This window comes from Melospiza melodia, chromosome 3, assembly GCF_035770615.1.
Source record: "Melospiza melodia melodia isolate bMelMel2 chromosome 3, bMelMel2.pri, whole genome shotgun sequence".
In the NCBI taxonomy this organism is placed as follows: domain Eukaryota; kingdom Metazoa; phylum Chordata; class Aves; order Passeriformes; family Passerellidae; genus Melospiza; species Melospiza melodia.
In genome coordinates this window covers 117,476,362-117,495,813 of record NC_086196.1, presented here as the reverse complement: position 1 = coordinate 117,495,813, position 19,452 = coordinate 117,476,362, and positions in this window count along the sequence as shown.

Below are 19,452 nucleotides of genomic sequence, written 5' to 3'. Positions count from 1 at the left end.
GGGAAAAGTTTACAAATATAGTCTGCTCACCACAGCTGAAAGAGTTTGGACTGAGATGAGAGTGAAAATAGTGAAAAACAATAGTCATAAGGAACTGTTATGCATCTCCAGGGCAGGATTAGAAGGCAGAGCAGGAAGCATTTATGCATGAAAAAAGGAGAGTTGTAAGAAAGCACACACATTAATCGTGGGGATTTCAATTATGCTGACATTTACTGGAACACAAGTGACAAGCAAAAGCATGTTCTAAAAGCTCTCAAAGCTGCTGCCATATGGAACTTTCTGATAAGTCAACCAAAGGCATCTTCTAATCAAAGCTAAATTCTAGGTTCTTTCTGTGAGGTGGCACAAGAAACTGTCCAAGCCAGCTCCAGATGGATGAAGTCATTGGAAGAACTACAGGTTGCAGCCACAAAGCAAGCCTGAATTTGTTACCCATCAGCTTTACCAGCACCCTTATTTTCAGCAGTTTTCAGAGATTTGCTTTCCATTGGTGCCCACCATTGGCCTCTTAGGATGGTAAAATATATGGAAAAAATAAAATTAGAGAAAGAGCAAGAAGACCACTTCAAAATATTTTCTGTTAACTATCTAGGCAGAAACCTTAAAATCCATCAGGTCAGCAAGAAGGGTTATTAGGTAAAAAAGCATCAATAAATGATGGCTTCGCTTATCCTTGCCGAATTCATCAAACGAACTGAATATCCTCTATTCAGAGCAGATATGAGATGACTTCTAAGAAAGAAAAAAAAAAAAAAATATCTTGGTGAGTGGTGAGTGTTCCCAGAAAACACAGAAAGTGTTGTTCAGAGTGGTAATGATTGACCTTGTTCCTGTAAGTATTTTCTACCTAACTTGGTTCTGACAGATAATTCTACAGCTCTTATCGACAGTCTTCGTTGCTTTATTCAATGAGTGATTCGCACTTTAAGACCAAAGCAAACATAGAGCTAACTCTCCATATTTCATTGCAATTATGTTATTCACCCTTCTAAGCACTCTACCAAGCAGGATCAAGCCAAAACTTTGATTGGAGAAAAAAAATAAAGAAAACTTTTCACATTTCCGGTTTATACCTACACAATTAGGAGGAGCAAAGAAATAACTTTTTTAGAGCCTCTAATTCTTAATTTACAGCCAACTCTGTTCCATTTGTCTTTCTCTGTATTTTCCTTCCCTATATCTATTTTTTGCAGAGGACTAACTTATATAGGCAACTATATTTACTTATTTTTAAATATTTATCAAGGGGAAAGTGAGCCCTACCTTCATAAAGCTTGATGGCAGCACCAAGGGCAGGACAGAGTGCAGGGGAATGTGGTGTGTTTTTATGTAAGTCCCAAAGGCAGAGTCGGTGTTGAGGGAAGAGGACATGCTGTGGAGCACAAAAAAAAAGCCAAGGTGGTTAATTTCTCTCATGCAGTCTCATTCTGGACAGAAAAGAGACAGATAAGAGTGTAGGCAAGCATGTTCCTCCTCCTGAACAACTCTGGTTACCTCGATGCTGAAAAAGGCAAGAGGTTAATGTTATCACTTAATAACACTAAGCAAAATTTATTTTTATGCAAAGAGGGTCACTAAGAGGTTCAAGCAGGAAGCACTAGGTATAAATGATACTGAGATCCTGTGCTAATGGCAATAACACGAATAATTTGACTTAGGCCATGTATTTCATCTCATCAGAGAAACACCACTTGTTCTTTTCTAAACTTTGGAACCAACTCTGTCAAAAATCTCATCTTTAAATACTTCTGGCTGTTATTTATTTCAGAAAGATGGCATGAACAAACACATACATACATACATATATATATATACATGCATGCAAAAATTTATGAATAAACATAATAAGACCTGAAGGAATTCAGAAAAATACAGGTCCATGTACTAAGAAAACACGTCTCATCAAGCCTATTTTTCAAATTAGGCATGAGAATAAACTGCTCCTCAAGTTTGTATTAGAAAAATAAATAGTTATTACAAAATAGATACAGAAATAAAGAGTGGTTAAACATTTTTAAGGGATGGTAGAGAACAATCTGACCCAAAGATTCACCTCAGTTTGAAAACTAAGCAGGTATTTCAGATCTCTTTACAATCAACATAAAGAACCCTTTTACTAGACTGGAGCAGGGATAAGCAAAGGTGAAACCCTCAAAACATGTGCACACATGCAAAGTGCTTCAAATGGGGCTGGTTCCACAAAGATAAGGAGACACTGGATAATTTTATTTTTTTTAAGACCAAATGGGTCAGCTAGTGAGAATCTAAGATTCATTAAATTGCTGGACAAACGATTTCAGAGTAACTGATAATCCAGTGTAACAAGTCTGGAACACAGTAAAAATTCAGGAAGAATGGAAACTATAAATCTTTTCAAAAAGGTTACATGGCATCAGCCCCAAGCATAGTGGTGGAACAGATGACACAAGATTGTATTAACAATGAACAAAACAAAACCAGCAGATTTGAAAAATAATTAGTACCAATCATTATAATTTAATGAAAAAATAATCACAGTAAAAGCAAATCAGATTTCACTTTTTGAGTGAAAATTACATGCTTGATTAATAAAGGCATCTGTACTTTTTTATGTTTAGATTTTTGGAAATATAAACCACTTGTCTTACTAAACAGAAATACCTCATCAGGGGTATAGATTAACAAATAAATCAAATATTCATTTAAAAAATTCAACATTGATTAGAAAATGAAAATTAGTTGCATTTCTCAAGGACATTTGACATTCAACATTATAAATAACTATCAGATACTACAAACTACATACTGTTCATAAAATCTACTAATGGAATGACTGAGAAAACATCAAACAACATCAAGGTTTAAATGGTCATATAAAATATTTGGATTTTCATCCAGAGAAACACATCTATATATCACAGAATCATTGAACTCTGATTTGAGGCATGCCTGGAGGTTATCTACTCCAGCTTTCTATCCAAAGCACAGCAAACTCTTGCATGAGGTGAAGTAGCTGTAGTTTTGTCTGGCTTTCCATCCCCTCCAAGGACAGAACCTGTTCCAGTGTTGCTTTATCCTCCAAAAGAAAGTCTCGTTCCTAATGTCATGACTAGCAAACATTCCAAAATGCGGTCTTTGGCCTCTTTATGCCTTCTGCCATCAATGAAAAGAACTTGGCTCCAGCATCTTTGTAGCTGCCAGCAATTATCTCCAGGTAGTTCTTAGACCTCACCTTAGCTTCCTCCTGACAGGTTAAGGATTCCCAACTCCATCAGCTTCTCCAGGCAGATCCCATGCCTGATACTCCATACCATATGGTAACCTTCTGCTGATGTCAGCCGTTCTCTGAACAGCTTTTATGAAGAGAAAACCCAAAACTGGAAGCAAACTTCCAGTACCACTGGTGCTGAGCAGAGGAAAGAGATTACTTCTCTCCATCAATTGGCTTTACTTCTACTCATCAGGGCCATGAGAACACTGTGAATCACAGCTGTCCCTGCGCAGAATTAATTCTATTGTCATTGTTTTGCCTCCAGTATGGAAATGTGTGCTGTTCATTGAAATTTGTAACCTTTCTTTTGACACTGTCCTTAGGATACTCCTGACCAAAGTTTAGCCACTCACTATTCGACTCTCCACATTTAATGCTCCGTTTAAACTTTCATGTTCTATTTACATTTTCTAAGGAATTTTATTCTCCAGACTGTTGATGACATTTTTCAATAATAGAGGCTTGTCTATTTGTGCTGGACACACAATATTTATCCACTCATTCCCAGGCATCAAGTAACCACCCACCTTAAAGAGCCCAATCATACAGTCCAGAGGTTGCCTTCTAAATGAAGATGTTGAGGGAGGTGGTATCAAAAGCTTTACTGAATTCAAGTTTCAGCTATTGCTCACTGGTCACCCACATTGAAAATCATTTAATCATACAAGACAGCCATGCTGGTAGAGCATGTTTTCCCTTGGTAAAATAGGTAGATAATTTCTGACTTTTTATCCTTCGTATACTTGGAAATTAATTCCAGAAGGACACACACCATTATATTTCATTTTTTTCCAGTCATCACAAACCTCCCCTAGTTGCATTATTTTTTAGAGAAAACAGGAATCCACCTTGCACTCATAGAAGCAAGTGGTAAACCCATGAGAAAACTATGTCATAGACCACAAAGGATAAAGCTGTAGTCAGAACTTTCAGATAAAATAATAAAGCCTGATCTGTCTTGCTAAAGCTAGAAAGACAGCAGTGAGAAACAAGATAGAAAATATGATGTTGTCTAGATATGAGATATTTTTTTAAAGTATGCTGGATTATTCTAGGTGTTTCTGATATCCCTGCTATTATGAGGATTTTTGAATACTTCATAATGCAATATATAGCAATAAAATAACTGGGAAAAGCAGCAAATACCTTTCAGTCAGAGTTTTACTGTTTATTTTATTTCAAAGATGATATAGAGAGTTCTATGCTCTTTAAAGGCAGCACCCATGGGCTTCGGAAAGGGAGAGTTGGGGTGATTAGCTTCTATAAATTTCTGTGAAAGGTTTAACAAGAGCTATTGCATTATATTAATTAATGAAGTCCATGGCACTTGGCTCAAGATATCAATAACTGGGTTAAATACAAGACATCCACAGACCAGGGAAGATGACAGAACAGCTGCTTTTGCTCCTTTTCTCTATGAATCTTAAGTTTTATGGTGGTATCAAGATTATTCTGAGAATGTTAAACATAATATAGCCAGTAAATCTATATCAGAATACCAAGAAAATCTTCTGAAACTTCTTTCATAATATTTGACTACAGAACAGAAAGCCAAATGAAATGGAAAAGAGAGAATCTCTTCCCCATACTAAAATAAAAGCTAAGGCATTAGCACTATGATCAAAACATTGAAGAGTTTAATGTAATAAGCAGCTTTTTAAAAAAAGAATTTCACCTTCATGTCAATGTGCAGCTGTAGCTGTAGAAAAGGTGCTTTGTTGCATTAGAGAAGTAAAAATAATTTAGAAAATTCCTAACTTCTTTATGTAATAAGGGTTAGGACTGGATATCAATATATCCCAGTGGTCAGGGAGACACCCACCCACGTCAAAGTAGAGAAAGCTCTTAATATATTAATTAATCCCTATTTGAACAACAAATCTCATTCTGAGTTTTCAAAAAAAACCCATAATAAGTTGTTTTGTTAGCAATAGATAACTAAGCATATTTCTGTGGAGCAGTAACTCTCTCCTGCCTTAACACTTTGATAGCACTTGAGATCTTTCCCAGGACAACAATTAATAGTCACTAATTACTAGTAAAACAATCTTGGCAAATATCAATCCAAGTCAGAATAAAAATATGTAGAGAAGTTTAACATTTCATGTTTTTCCTGCACTTTTCAAGTGACCTTGGATTTTCAAGGTGCTAATGAGATCTCAAAGGAGACTGATGCAAGCTCCCCAGAAACTGTCTGTAAAAGAAACAGTGACAAAGTGGTAGATAGCCAAAAATACCTTTTTCCTTATACCAGACTGTGCTTAGCTGGCTAGACAGCTTATGTGGTTTCTGGATAGCATGCCAAACAGGGGACAAAAAGTGGAGAGCATTGTTTGAATGGGATTCCTGGGGAGAGGGGTGGAAAGAGTAATATAAAAAGGGCAGGAGAAGCAGGAGCTGAGGACATTGAGGTTAAATCAAAACATGTAAAGCTGTACAAAACACAGTTTCCCTAACTTTGCTTTTCAAAGAACTCCTTGTTTTCCTGAAGAGTGGCTGTGCCCACTGTCATCCCAATGCCAGGTTAGGTTTTGAATCCTGAGTCTCAAATGGCCCCGTTCTCGCTTGGCAGAGCTGCCAGACAGGGATAAAGGGGGAAGACTTGAACAGAGGGACAGGCATGTCTCTGTCCCCTCACACACACAAAGAAATAGAGCAAGACTGCAGATAGAGAACAGTGGTAGGGGCCAGGTTGTGTCCTGTTAGTCACAGGGGCTGTGGGAATGATGCAGGGTCAGTAAGACACCCATACATATAGAGCCTTTTAAAGCCCTCAAGCTTCTTTTAGACCACAGATCTGATTTACATATGCAGCACAGTCCCCATTCAGAGAGTGTGAGTGAAACTCGAGCCAAACTGCTTTGTTTTGCTGCTTGCCTTGTACCACTGAAATTTCCCTTGCAGTAAATTACCATAGATAAACAAGAAGTGTCTTAAAAATTAGCATCTGATTGCCCTCAAATTGAGCCCTGTTTTTTACCCCAGAGAGTTCAGTTGAAGGAACAAGAAAATACAATGACAGTTTCACTAGAATACTTTACAAGAAAGATGACATAATTGAGAATCCATCCCCTTATGTAACAAGGATTTATAGAAAATTTTATAATGGAATTCTGTGAAAAGAATCAACAAATGCAACCCTCAGTATTCATTTTCCTGGTGTATTATTTACCTAGTGTTAGCTAATATAACAACCACAAATCCAGGTGGGGAAAATCAGCCTTGCTTCGCAACAAAATATTCTTTTGCTTCTTGTGACTTAAACATGTAGTAAATTAGAAACAAACAAAAAAACCCACAAACTTTCAATACCATGGGGTGGTGCACAGATAACACTGCTGTGGAGGCCAAGCCTTCCAGCAGATTTAACACAGCCATGACTGCACTAGAGGAAAGTTTGGGTAAGTGAAATGGGACACTGAACTCTGTCAGCAACACAGAGATGCCCAGTGCCTAAAGGAACCTCTGTGACCCCCAGATGGCAGCTGACAATCAAGAAATAGCCCAGTCTCCTTTAGGTACCTCTCTGATCCCTGCCATCCCTATGCAGATATCTCAGGTACCTGTGGCACCCAGTGCACCATGGCATACCCAGAGTGGGTATTCAGGATCCTCCCTGAATAACCAAATTGGCAAACGAAGTTCTGGATTATGACTATGACACAAAACAGAGAACCATGTGATTTTCTTAATGAAATAAGGAAAAGTATTTTATCAGCAAAATACTTCACATTATTTTTCTTAATATATTACTTGAATGAATTATCAAACATATTGCCAAATTGGATGGAAAATCCTAAACCAAAAGCAAATATTTTTTACAGAAAAAATTAAAAAGGGGTTAAAAATTATGTTCTAATATCTCCAGACCAAAGAAGAGGGAACATAATTAAAAGGGGGGAAAAAACCAAAACAAGGTGGGAAGAAAACAAGCAAATATGTATAAATCTTTAGTAACTTAGAGAAGTGGTGGCTGTCAATCTTGAAAGCAGAATAAAGGTAGTCAGTCTTGACATGAGGACTGCAGCACCAAGAACCCAATGGGACAATGAACATCCTGCAGAAGACAGAAAGACATTCTTCCTTCATTAAAACTCCCAAGACTGTAGAAATTATCTAAATTTTTCTATTTGGAAAAAAAAAGGATCTGAATTTCCTGTCCTTGTCTTCTACTAACTCTCACTCTCCACTGTCCAAGAGTCTGTACATTCTATCTATGCAAAACTTTTCTGTATTTAAATGTGTTTGTTTTTTATATGTCATCTTTTGCCATGCAATATCTGGTTTCTGAATACTCCTTAATTTATACTTTCATTATAATAATTAACTACATGCAATAGTGGGCTGGAATTGCTCCTCAGTACAGGAAATGATCACTGTGAAACCGTCACCCTTCTATCACTGCTTCACAGCTCACACCTTAGCTCAGATTTAAGAGAAGCTTCACCCTAAAGAAGACTGTGATTTCCTACAACCTCTTCTCTCTTCCCCCTGAAGTTCTTGCTCTCAGATAAAAAGTAGCCCCAGATCCTGCTTAAACTGATGTGTTTTAGCTCAAACCCCAGTTTTTGCATTCAGGGACTGGGCAGTGACCAGATCCTATGTTTGAAATTTCCTTTCATGCCTTCTCCTCTCTACACCTGAGAGCACTCTAACCTGCCCCTGGCTCCTTCACTCATGAAATTGGTGTTGACATTTACTCTGGTTGTACTATTCAAGGAGTTGTAAAATAATTTCAAATCTATTTCTGAATAGATATTTGCACTTTTAGGCATTCATGATTACAAATTTCAGGTAACATTATTGACAACACCACAGCTGAAGTGTTTCTATCCCCAGGATTTGAGACCAGAGCTCAGTAAGGGATTTGCTCCCACACATTCTTCTAGGGCATTGTTGTCAGGACTTGACAAGTCCTGACAAGTAGCCATAACACCTTCACCATTCATCAGTCATTTCAAATACACAGCTATGGCAATACCAATTACGTGGGTTTGGTTTGTTTTGCTTTTCCCACTCAAATATTTTTGTCTTCCTAATTTATTCCCCTCTGCACACAGAGCCTCAGTCATTTCTCTCATACAGGCTTGGGTAAATCTCTGATAACACTGCAGCATGTCCCACCTACACCATATTGAATTGACACTGAAATTATTTTCATAATGTCTATTTACAGAGAAATCTTTTATGAAGTTTATAATAAGACAGAGTACTGCATTACCAGTCTGAGTGATATAAAAGATTTTTTTAATGTCAGATACTTGCAGGCAACCTGAGTAAGTATTACAGTAGGTTTGCATAGATCATTGAAAAATGCTCTCTGTGAAAACATACAGAGAAAAATAAGCTAATTCACTCAAAATGCATGCAGAGTTTGTTAAATTTGCCCTTGGTTTTGAATCAGGTGGAGAAAAAGATTTTTACCTTATAAAACAGGAATCACAAATCCATCTTGCCCTTTCTTGCTTCAGCTCTTTTTTTCTTCTTCTAGTTGCCTGCTTATTCTTTCTGTAGTTTATCTTTTCTGTCATCTGCTTGTTGGAAGCATGGATTCAAATTATACCAGGTGGCAAGGAGAAATTTTTCTCCCTTTAGTGACACACAAAAGTGAGGGACAATTTTCTAAATTCTATTGGTTACATATTAATTCAGAGTTCACAGAATTTCAGAGGAAACCTCATTATTTTTTGCACTAAACAGAGTCCCTTTGATTTAAGCACTGAAAAAAACCAATAAAATCTCCCATAAGTTAGGATATGCAGTTTGAACAGATAGACTGGATTAGGACCCAAAACTTGCTCTTTTAGGCAAAATATTCCATATTTATGTAAGCATGAAGTTATTATTTAAAAATAAAAATAGTATTAAACTAGCATGTACAGAATATTTTCTGTATTTGCATTAGCCAGTCCTCATTTTCTTTGCACAAAAGAAAAAATAGTATAATTTACTTCTTTTGACAGAATTTTTTGTTCTTCGTTGGCCTAATAATACATCTGTCTTTGAGAAAGCCTTCTAAATATAAAGATTCAACATGTATTGAAAATTTGCAGCTTGGTTTTACCAGCGTTGCTCAGTCTAGCTACCAGTACTCACTTCTTTCTCCAAATTCTTAAGCAAGAGAAAGCACTGGCATACTTTTAATTTCTTATTAAACAACTTTAGACTCTCCGAAAACTGTGGGCTTGAGGTTTGTTTTGCAGTTTTAAATAGCTGAGGACCCGCCTGCTGGCAAAATGCAATACCAGCATTCCTGTTGTCAGTGAATGCTCTTGTATAAAATACCCACTGACTTCACACGGAGAGGCTTTGAAGCATCAGAACCTCCCCATTCTTCCAGAAGAGTTTAATATCTTTAACCTACACAATTTTGTTAAAAATATGAGAAAATAGACAGCATTTTGGAAAAGTGGAATGAAAAAAAAGTTCTCTGAAGATATGGAATGGTAACAGTTGGCTAATTAAATGGACAAATTGTACTTTAAAAAGATGCCAGGGCTTAAGAAAAATAAACCATCAATTAGCTTTGTTCAGTCTTTGTACTTAAATCCTTACTGCTTTAAAAATAGTCCTGTTAAACAGGATGCAGAGTTATTTAAACTTAAATACTATTAGTTCTGGGATCCAAGATGAGGAACAGACTCAAAACTTATCTGGTTAGTGCATGTCCTCTGACCCAAAACTATTTCTATTTGTATTCTCAATACAAACCCAGTATAAAAGGATTCTCACTGTTTAACCATAAAAATCTCTGGATTTTAAATTCATAGATAAGTATAAAGGGTACGTTCTTTTTTTTAATTAGAAATTTATTGTTTTGTGGGGTATTTTTAAAACAGTTTCGGGGATTTATTTTTGATTATTTGATTTACTATACTGTTATTACCTGGTATTCCTTATCAGCCTACTTACACTCTTCATGCTATTTTCAGTCTCTGATCTATGCATAAATTTAAAACATTTCATAGAAGAGTTTCTTTAAATCTTTCAAGAAGTTGTTCTTTGAGTACTTTCCCACAATTAAAGGATTTTATCACCATATTGACAAAACTTTACAAATGTATCCATTATCTATCTATGGGCAACTGGCCCACAGGAAAAGCATTAGTACAAATTTGGAGTGATTCCTAAGAAGGAATCAAGACGCTTCATGCCTGATCCAATTTGGACAACCACCACAAAAGCAGCAGTGTCAGCCAAAGACAGGAATAAACAATCTGTAAAAGATAGATTGCATAGCCACCTGAAGCAATAATTGGCCTGCAGGTACCTCAATAGGAGAGATTCAATTTCTCAAAGTTCCTTCTTATCTTTCGGCTCATATGCAGGAACATGATGTGCAGCTGAGAACTTGGCATTGACCAAAGGAGAAAAGAAGATTTCCAGCTGGTTCCCTAAAATTCTTCCTTTCATCAAGAAGCACAGTGTGGTTAATGTCAAAAGAAGAATTCAAATGGATTAGCAGAGATCCAACTTCCTCTGCAACAAATACATGAAGAGCATTTAGTGAAGAGCACTATCTTGTTGCCCAGTAACATCTCTAGATACTAATTTTTGGGCATAAACCTGAAGGTAAAGAGAATGGTTAAGAGTCATGACAATGAACAAGCTTTGTAGGTGGACAAAAATTACATTGTCAAATGTTTACAGACATAACCACTGACCAATCAGTTTAAATTTCCCAAAATGCAATTAAAATTGCATGTCTTCAGCTGCCCAAAGGTAAAAAAAGCATTTTGAAGAATGACCATTATCTACATGGGAAGTTTTGAAAACAGACAAATCTTTGTAACTCAAAATAAATGGCTGATTGTCTAAGCTTCAGTCAAACACAATCTTTTTAATGGTAAGAGAGCTTCAGAGGAGGGATAGCCATCCAAACTGCAAGTGGAGCAGGGATCAATACCCACTCCAATGTACATGCTTCAGCTGAATAACCATTACAGTCTGAGTGCAGTACAGAGGAAGAAAATCAAAGAGGTAGAGAGGAAACATGCCAAGCAGGTCACCCACTACATACTTGAATTCCCTCTTAGGACTCAGTTATCACATTGTATTGAAAAGATTATGCTTGTTCATGACATCAATGGAGAGACTGGGCTGTAAAGATGTCTATAAAATCTTTTCTTCTCATAACCATGGAAAAAATCAAGATCGGGTGAGGGACTGGGAGATAAACGGTACAAATAGCTAAGAGATTTGGCTCACATCCTCCTGAACTCTTGCCATAAACAATGTCTGAGAATGGCCAGAGGCTCCTCCAGGAGAGGAGCTGTGCATGTTCCAATGGCAGAAACCTGCAATTTACAGAACAAGCTCTGTGTGAATTACAAGGTCAAGCCGTCCAAACTTGCACTTTTCTGAAGATCCCAGGAGAACACAGTCAAAATGCCCATATCTAATTTCATCATTATTACTGTCTCAAATCCTCAGTGAACTTACAAGGAAACTGACTTGGCAGATCTGACAGCTGCACTCAGAATCAGCTGGGAAAGTGCGCTGGGTGGCAGAGAGATAACAGAGATAACATCATTTTTAAGCTTTACCACACCAAGGCAACCCTTGGTTGTGGTAAACCCTGATTTTCTCCTTTGCTCAGCGTAGCACCCTGCCTGTCCTGTCACCTTGCAGAATCAATCAGTGGTAGCACCTAAGTGACACATGAATCTACTCTTAAACATAGGATTTGAAAATAGGAGGAACACAAGTACAGCCTAAACACTGTGCTCTCAAAATGTCCCCAGTACTTCAAATTCAGATGATGGGAGAATTGTTTTTAAAAACATTCTGCATTCTCTGTGTTTAAAAAACATCAAATTGATATAAATAAAGTCTTGTTCTCATTTTATGAAAATAAAGGATTTGTTTAATACTCCAGATACTCACCAGGAGCATTGAGAATACTAATAGCATTTGGATTTTATAATGATGAATTAACAAGTAAACAGGAAACCATAACTTTTACAGTCTCATGGGGCAGCTCAGGAATGAGAGAGTTCTGGCCCAACATACATCTCTAGTACATCTCTATGCATACTAAATAACTACACTTTACATAAACACATATATGTTTGAGCATGCACATGTGCCAAAGGAGTCAGAGAAAAAATTCCATATTAGCTTAAATAACAAATAAAAATAATTTAATTGAATACAGTATTAGGGTAGTACAGTGAAAATATCAAAATCTAAGAAGTTTCCACATGAGTTTGCACAGAAAACCTTACATTTATCTTCTCTCTGCTACATGCCAAGACAGAGTTTCATTCAAATATCATGCATTTATTACTCCCCCAGAGAGTCTCTAACCATTTAGTGCACAGGATGGACTGTTCTCAATGAAAAAAAAAAACACTAAATGAAAACAAATAAAAATATTTAAACAGCTAAAAATATAATCTCATGGTTTATTTACATGGTGTTATCAAAAATCTGTTCTGAATGTAGAATGAGTTTCATAATGTCTTAATTCCATGGAGTTCATCAACATAATAGGTAATTTATGGTAAAAAGTTATTAGTAAAATAAGCTTAAGGAAATATAAATTAAGAAATTTAAAATTAGCAAGATAGATGTATAGGTTACAACTCAAAACCAAGTCACAAAATCACAAGAGATCTCTTCTTCAGCAATCCTCTGTCCTTCAACGTTATTGGCCACAAAGAAGGAAGGGATTCAGCTGGGAGCAGCTGCCTTTATGATACAGCCCAAACTCACCCTCCAAGCACTGGATACCCTTGGAAATAAATGGCAGAAATGATTAGCACTCCTGCAGCTCAGAGCTGTGCACCAGTGCACACAAGTGTGTGTGTAACTCCTGTAAAAGCAGCTGTGTAATGGCACAACTCAGCACGAGGCTTTCATCCATCATATTTCCAACATCCCGTGTCTCCTCCTGCCCCAGTGCCTCCTTCTTCCTTCACAGCGCCACAGCCACCCTGCCATCTGCACAAGGCCCCTTTCCCAAGTCTGATCTCCATCTTCTCTTTCCTGCTTGTGGCCTTGGATCCAGAGTGCCAGGTCCTGGCCCAGTGCCACGGCAGCTCCCGGCCGTGCTGACGGCCTGTGTGTCCCACGCCACTCAGGAGGGGACAGGTTCAGAGCTGGCAGGATGGTGGTGCTGGCAACGGTAGGAGCACACACATCATTGTCACGGGAGAAACGAGCTGGCTCCTGTCCCACATCTGACCATCTGCATACAGGTTTCCAAATGCATAACGTGGGTGCATTTACAAAGGATCAGCCATAGTGACCACCTTCAGTGCCACAAACATTCTCTGCTGTCCTTGCTCCCAAACGGGCAGGTAAAAAATTGCGCATATTTCTAGAAGAGTAAAATAGACAAAATCCTTCAGGGTTTTTAAGTCTATCCATTTATTCTCCTTACCCACTACCATTCCTTCCTCTCTTGCCCCTTCCCGCCCCTCCCCCCACAAGAATAAATCTTTTACTGTGCAAAGTTAAAAACAAATTAAACTTTGGAAAAGCTATAAGTCATTGAAAACAGTATTTTATAATGGAAATTGCCAGGTAATTTTACCTAGAGCCATTTCTGCTTCAGCTGCCTGTAATAACTGTGATGAGCTGGATTAGGCATTCAGACCCTGGGGTGACAGGAGCAGTTAGGATGGATTGCATAGCTTTTGGGAAAGGCATTAATCACGAAGTTCCAGCCATGTGATCTGTGGAGCACTTGCCTGTCATCCACAAATAGCTGCTTGATTATGTGATGCTGAACCTCCTCATTTCCCACTGCTGGAGTGCACTAAATATTTCCTAATATTTGTCTCAACATATGCCAGGTACCACAGAAAGACATATTAGTATAATGCTTTGGATGAAGGGAAAGCTGGAGTCTTCATCAATGGAAGGGAAGCATGTCTGCAAGACAAGCCCTCTCAGAGGACACACTCTATGCTATGAAGTGGTGGGGGCCCTTACTGGACCATGAAATTCCCTGGTATTTGTAGAATATTTATAGAAGAGAAAACCTTTCCCCCATACTTTTGCTTCTCCCCAACTCTGCAGCCAGTGGTTTACTGCATCAGTAGGGAAACAGCAGAGTCATTCCCTGTGATCCTTAAGCCTTACTTATTTCTGTGGGAGTCCTCCACATCAGTGTGCTGTTAACATTATTATCTTACTGAATCTAAAACACAGCTCTGAACCAATGAAGAGGAGAATAAATTATATTCCAGCCGAAACCAGGACAACATGCATTGAGAAACCTCCTTCTATCTTTTTCAATCGCAATTTAAAAAAAAAAAAATCCTTCAGGGTCTTGCTCAACTTTATCTGAAAAACTTCTCCAAGACAAAGAATTGCACTAAAAGAAGTTCCTCCTTCACTCTGCATATTCATTGCAGTTTCAATACAGGCACTTTATTGTAAACATAGACAAGAGAGAAAGGGAAACAGAAAAGCAGAACTAGCTATGATCTCATCCACATCCATGCACTGAAGGGAACTGTACAGGGTAGAGCTGAGACAAGGGGGGCAGAAAAACAAAGAAGCAGTAACTCCTCAGGCTATCTCAAACAGACAGCTATGCACAAACTCACCACAAATTTAGGACTTCTCAAACCAGGATGAAATTACTTGCTCTCATTTACAGCATTGTCTGCCTTTGCAGGACGCCCTGCAATTTCTACACAAATAATCTTCATTTATGGACTGGTACTCCAAGTTACAGAGAGCCTCTCTGCATTCAGAAGATCATTTTGTTTCCAAACATGGAGGAGGAGAAGGAGAACCTGTGATCTTCCTCTTTAAAACATATCTGCCAGGGATGGTCAGAAGAGGAAAACAGGAAGAAAGAGAAAACAGCCATCAGTGCAAAGCAGCTGAACGAACCCAACTACAGATATTTAGATACTTGACATTGCAAGTACAAGTCAAAAAAATTCCAGAAATATCTATATACACACATACAGAGAAATTTAATATAAAATATATATATTAATGCATTAGTATTTTCTAAACACATTTATACCTACATGTTTATGCACAAATTTCTATGGATGCATGTACACAGTAAAAATTTAGTAACAATTGCAATTTTGGATATATTGTTTTTATCACATATCTTACATGGTATCAAAATATATGTAAAAATTAAACTTAAAATCAAGCTTTTGTACCTGAACTAATTGCAACACTGTAGTATTTATCAAACATTGTTTTTGGAAGTAATTACTAAAGAGAATGTAAGCAAATATTTTTATCAATACACTAAAAAGGAACTTCCTACTAAGAGAATTAAAACATTTTTATACCAGGATGAATTCTGGTTAAAATTTGTGAACAAGCAATTGCTATTTTTTGTTCTTATTCAATAATTCCAGAATAATGTTTTCAATAGCCTGAAAATAGATAAGAACACCATGAACACATTTTGAACTGCACAAAAAACCATTAAGAACACGAAGTCAAACACTCAAAATATGGCAACATAAAAAAAAACAAACAGATGATTAATCAGAAATCAAAGCCTTGACATTGATGTTTCAGAGATGTTACCCATTAAATTCAAGTGAGGATTCCTCAAGCTGCAAGAAGTTTCTTATTTTCAGCTGAGAGGCCTCTTAAGTGGCAAATGGAAATCAAAAAACAAAGACATGTATTTTGTTTTGCTTCAATAAAATCAGCATCTGCTTGCCAGCTACAAACCAGAAATCCTTCATTTACATGAGTTGCATAGGAGCAGGCTTGTTTTTCTTCTCTGCATGGCAGCAAAGAGGCAGAGTCTGCAAACCAGAGGCCTATGTCACTATGTCAGAAACTGTGGGTTTGGCTTTGTTTCTCTCTTGAAATCAAAGGTAACTTAAGGCCAATTGCCATCTTTAATGGATTGCATAGGTTAAAGTCTTTATATAAAATTTTTTAATTATTGTTTTTATTATTTTTAGCCAACTCTTTTTTTTTCTGGTAGAAAACAGTGATTGAAAGATTTCCTCTGAAATACCTTTTGATGTTTCAAGGTCTGGATTCATCATCTCTAATTTCAGACACTTGCCTAAAGGACTAAGTACTCTACTTTTAGTCAGTGGATACTGTCTTCCTTTTGAATAATTCTGAAATATCTTCAGTTAATTACAGATAAAACTTTGTGTGACTATATATATATATAATTCCATTGTCCAGTTTTGGGTGGGATGAAATTTAAGGCAAGATTGTATGGCAAGATTTCCAGCTTTTTGTATTCCAAATAAATTCAACTTCTAACTGAAGGATGAGAAGAATAACCATGACTGTTGGATTTTGGCGTTTCTTTGTTTGGGATTTTTTAAAGTTTTTTGTAGTATACCCCAGGCATATATTTCTCTCAACATCTCAAAAAAGTCAGGAATGTTCTCATGTATTTTCCTTCTAAACAGATCCAGGGATGATTGCTCTACCCACACAGAGCAATGGTTGCTCTACCATGTAGCCTGATGATACCTAACTAAATGTTTTATTTTGATAAGACCACCTTCAATACAAGTAAATAATTGCGTCATTTCAAAAGGCTGTCTTGGCCCAGCAGCTTGGAGCAAACTATGCTGCCATGAGTCACATTTTATTTCATCTCAGCGTACCTGTCTTTCTGTGGTGGATCCTCTAGACATTACAAGGCATAACTGAGAAAAGGTTTGATTAAATTTTAAGCCATAATACATGAGAGTAGAAAAAGTTGATGGGACCCAGCTGGAGCAGCATCCAAACCAAAGGGTTCACATCTGCTCCAATGGTGTGAATGACTGCTCCAAAGAAGGATAGCAAACTCAATGCTCAGTTACTGGAGCTGAGTGAAAAAGGGTGCCTGCAAACAATACCAGAAAAACAAAAAAATCTGCAAGGAAATCAAGTCATTCACTGGAGCTCGCAAAAAAATTTCATACAGAAATTGGTATTTATGTTAATTTTTGCTTAAAAGTGTCTCTTTGCAGCACATTGTCCTAACCTCCTGCCCTTACTTCCTCCCTTAGGTCTGTCACTCTGGCTATACCCTCAGAGGGATCTTTCCCCTCTTCTTATGAGCCTATATGCATCCTCTTGGATTTCCATTTTCTTCTCAACAAGACAGACCATATGTAAAACAATCTATTAAGTGCTGTCACCGGACCAGCTGTTTCCAAGTTTTCTTCCTATGCTGTAAACTTGCAGCAAAGAGAGTGTCCCATATGCAATACATTTATGCTCTGTGCATCCCCACTTCAGAAGGGAGCCGTTCTCAGACAAATGTTTAAGATGATCCCATAAATTAACAATAACAATTAAAAAGCCAACCAAATTAAAAAAAAATCCACTCATGTTTCTTTCCATATGCTAGTTAAAAGAAGTATTTATTTGCTGTGTGTGCCTATATCCGAGTTTGCAGTCATTGCATGGAGGTTTTGTATATAACCTCAGCTTTCTGCTTCAGATTTCCAACAGCTTGTCCTGGGAGATGACTTACTCAATAGCTCTAGCCATGAGTTATACATGCCTACCCAATCACTAGGATTAGGATTGTCTGGGGACATTGCAGAACGCACATCACAGGTTGGATGTGTCTGTCTACAAGACTTAGGCACAGCAATACACTGGCCTCAGCATGTCCAACGGATCTGTATCAAATCTTCTCATTCTTTGCAGACTCCTTCCCCTAACAGAATTTTTCATGCTTCTCTGTACAGGAATATCCAAATTCCATACAAAGCCATCACTGCCTACTTGAGTTTTCAAAAGGACCCATCAGTAGGTGTTGCAAGAAATACAAAGCAAGATGGATGCTTGACATCCTCAGATTTATAGCTATACCATTTTTGCATAGAAGCAATGGCAGAAGTGGAAGGAGAAATTAATCCGATCTTAATTGCAGTACAGACCTCCTATAGCAAGCGTAATCAACTATAGCTAATAGAAAACACTAATCTACTCCATTCAACTAACCCAACTGGCTAAAATAAAAAAAGCATGTGGTGGCAATGTTCATTAAAAAAGAAACCTTTTTAATTTAAAAAAATGAAATATTAGAACAAATTGCTGATACAAACAGCAGTGTTTGAAACTACCCATTTCCAGATCTGTTTTAGTGGTTCTGTGGAAAGAAGTAGAAAACATGGACCTGGTTAGTCATTATGATTGTAAAACATTTCCAGTTGTTTTTTATTGTTAATGTCATGTCTAGAAGTTTAAAAAGGTTCAACCAGTGGCTGAAATTGGAGTGAAACTTTAAAACAATTTGACTTTTTAAATCAGAATGTTAAGACTGGGTTTGCTCTTCCCTGAGAGAGAGACAGAGACTCTGAGAAGTGGTAACTGAAGAAATAAAAAAAAGTACAAAACCATACCACTTTCTATGTGAGAAGACATAAAGGAGCTTCCTTATTTTGGTCACTTCCCCTTCCCTCTTGTTCACCAACAGACACACACACATGCACAGTATACATACACCCCCAGACAGCTCCTGAGCCTGTAATCCTCTGCTGAAAATCTTTCTTGCTGCTTTAATGAGCTGAATTCTCTTTGGAATGAAAGAGATTAAATAACAATTCCAGCACAACTGAACAGTCAAGCCTGAGGCAGAAATGAATGGCCAGTGCAGGATTATGGTAAATAAATAAATAAACAGGGATGTAGAAGCAGCGCCAAATCAAAACTTTCATCAAAATATAGTTCTTGCATGTCCCTGTTTCCAGCTGGCCATTAAATTAGTTGAGTCCTGCTTGGGCTCAGAGATCTCTCAGAAACTTCTCTGTGAGGTCAGGGATAAAAGGCTGACAAAATAGGAAATTTCACAAGAAAAAGCCTGATCACAGAAATCTTTGCTTTATTCACTCACAAAAGAGGACAACAGAAAAGGATCAAAGACCAAAGTATTTAGGGAACAGATTGAAATAGAAGAATACTAAAATTGAATTAACACTATAACTTATTTAAATTTTTAGTGTTTGGGAAACACTATATTGCCTAGCACTATGCAACACAGAGGAATTAAGAAACAGTTGACTCTGTTTAATCAGGATTACATGAACTTTTCATTTCTATGTTTTATAATTCTTTAGTTCATGACTGGGACCATTTGTTTCTTTTGCAGTGCCATTAGGGAAGGTGCTGCAGCACTACAAATAACAATAATGAGATCATGACTCCCACTAATCTGATCAGGGCTATCAAATCTAGTTCCCCAGCACAGAATGAAACCATACAACAGAATTTAGACCATACCACAACTC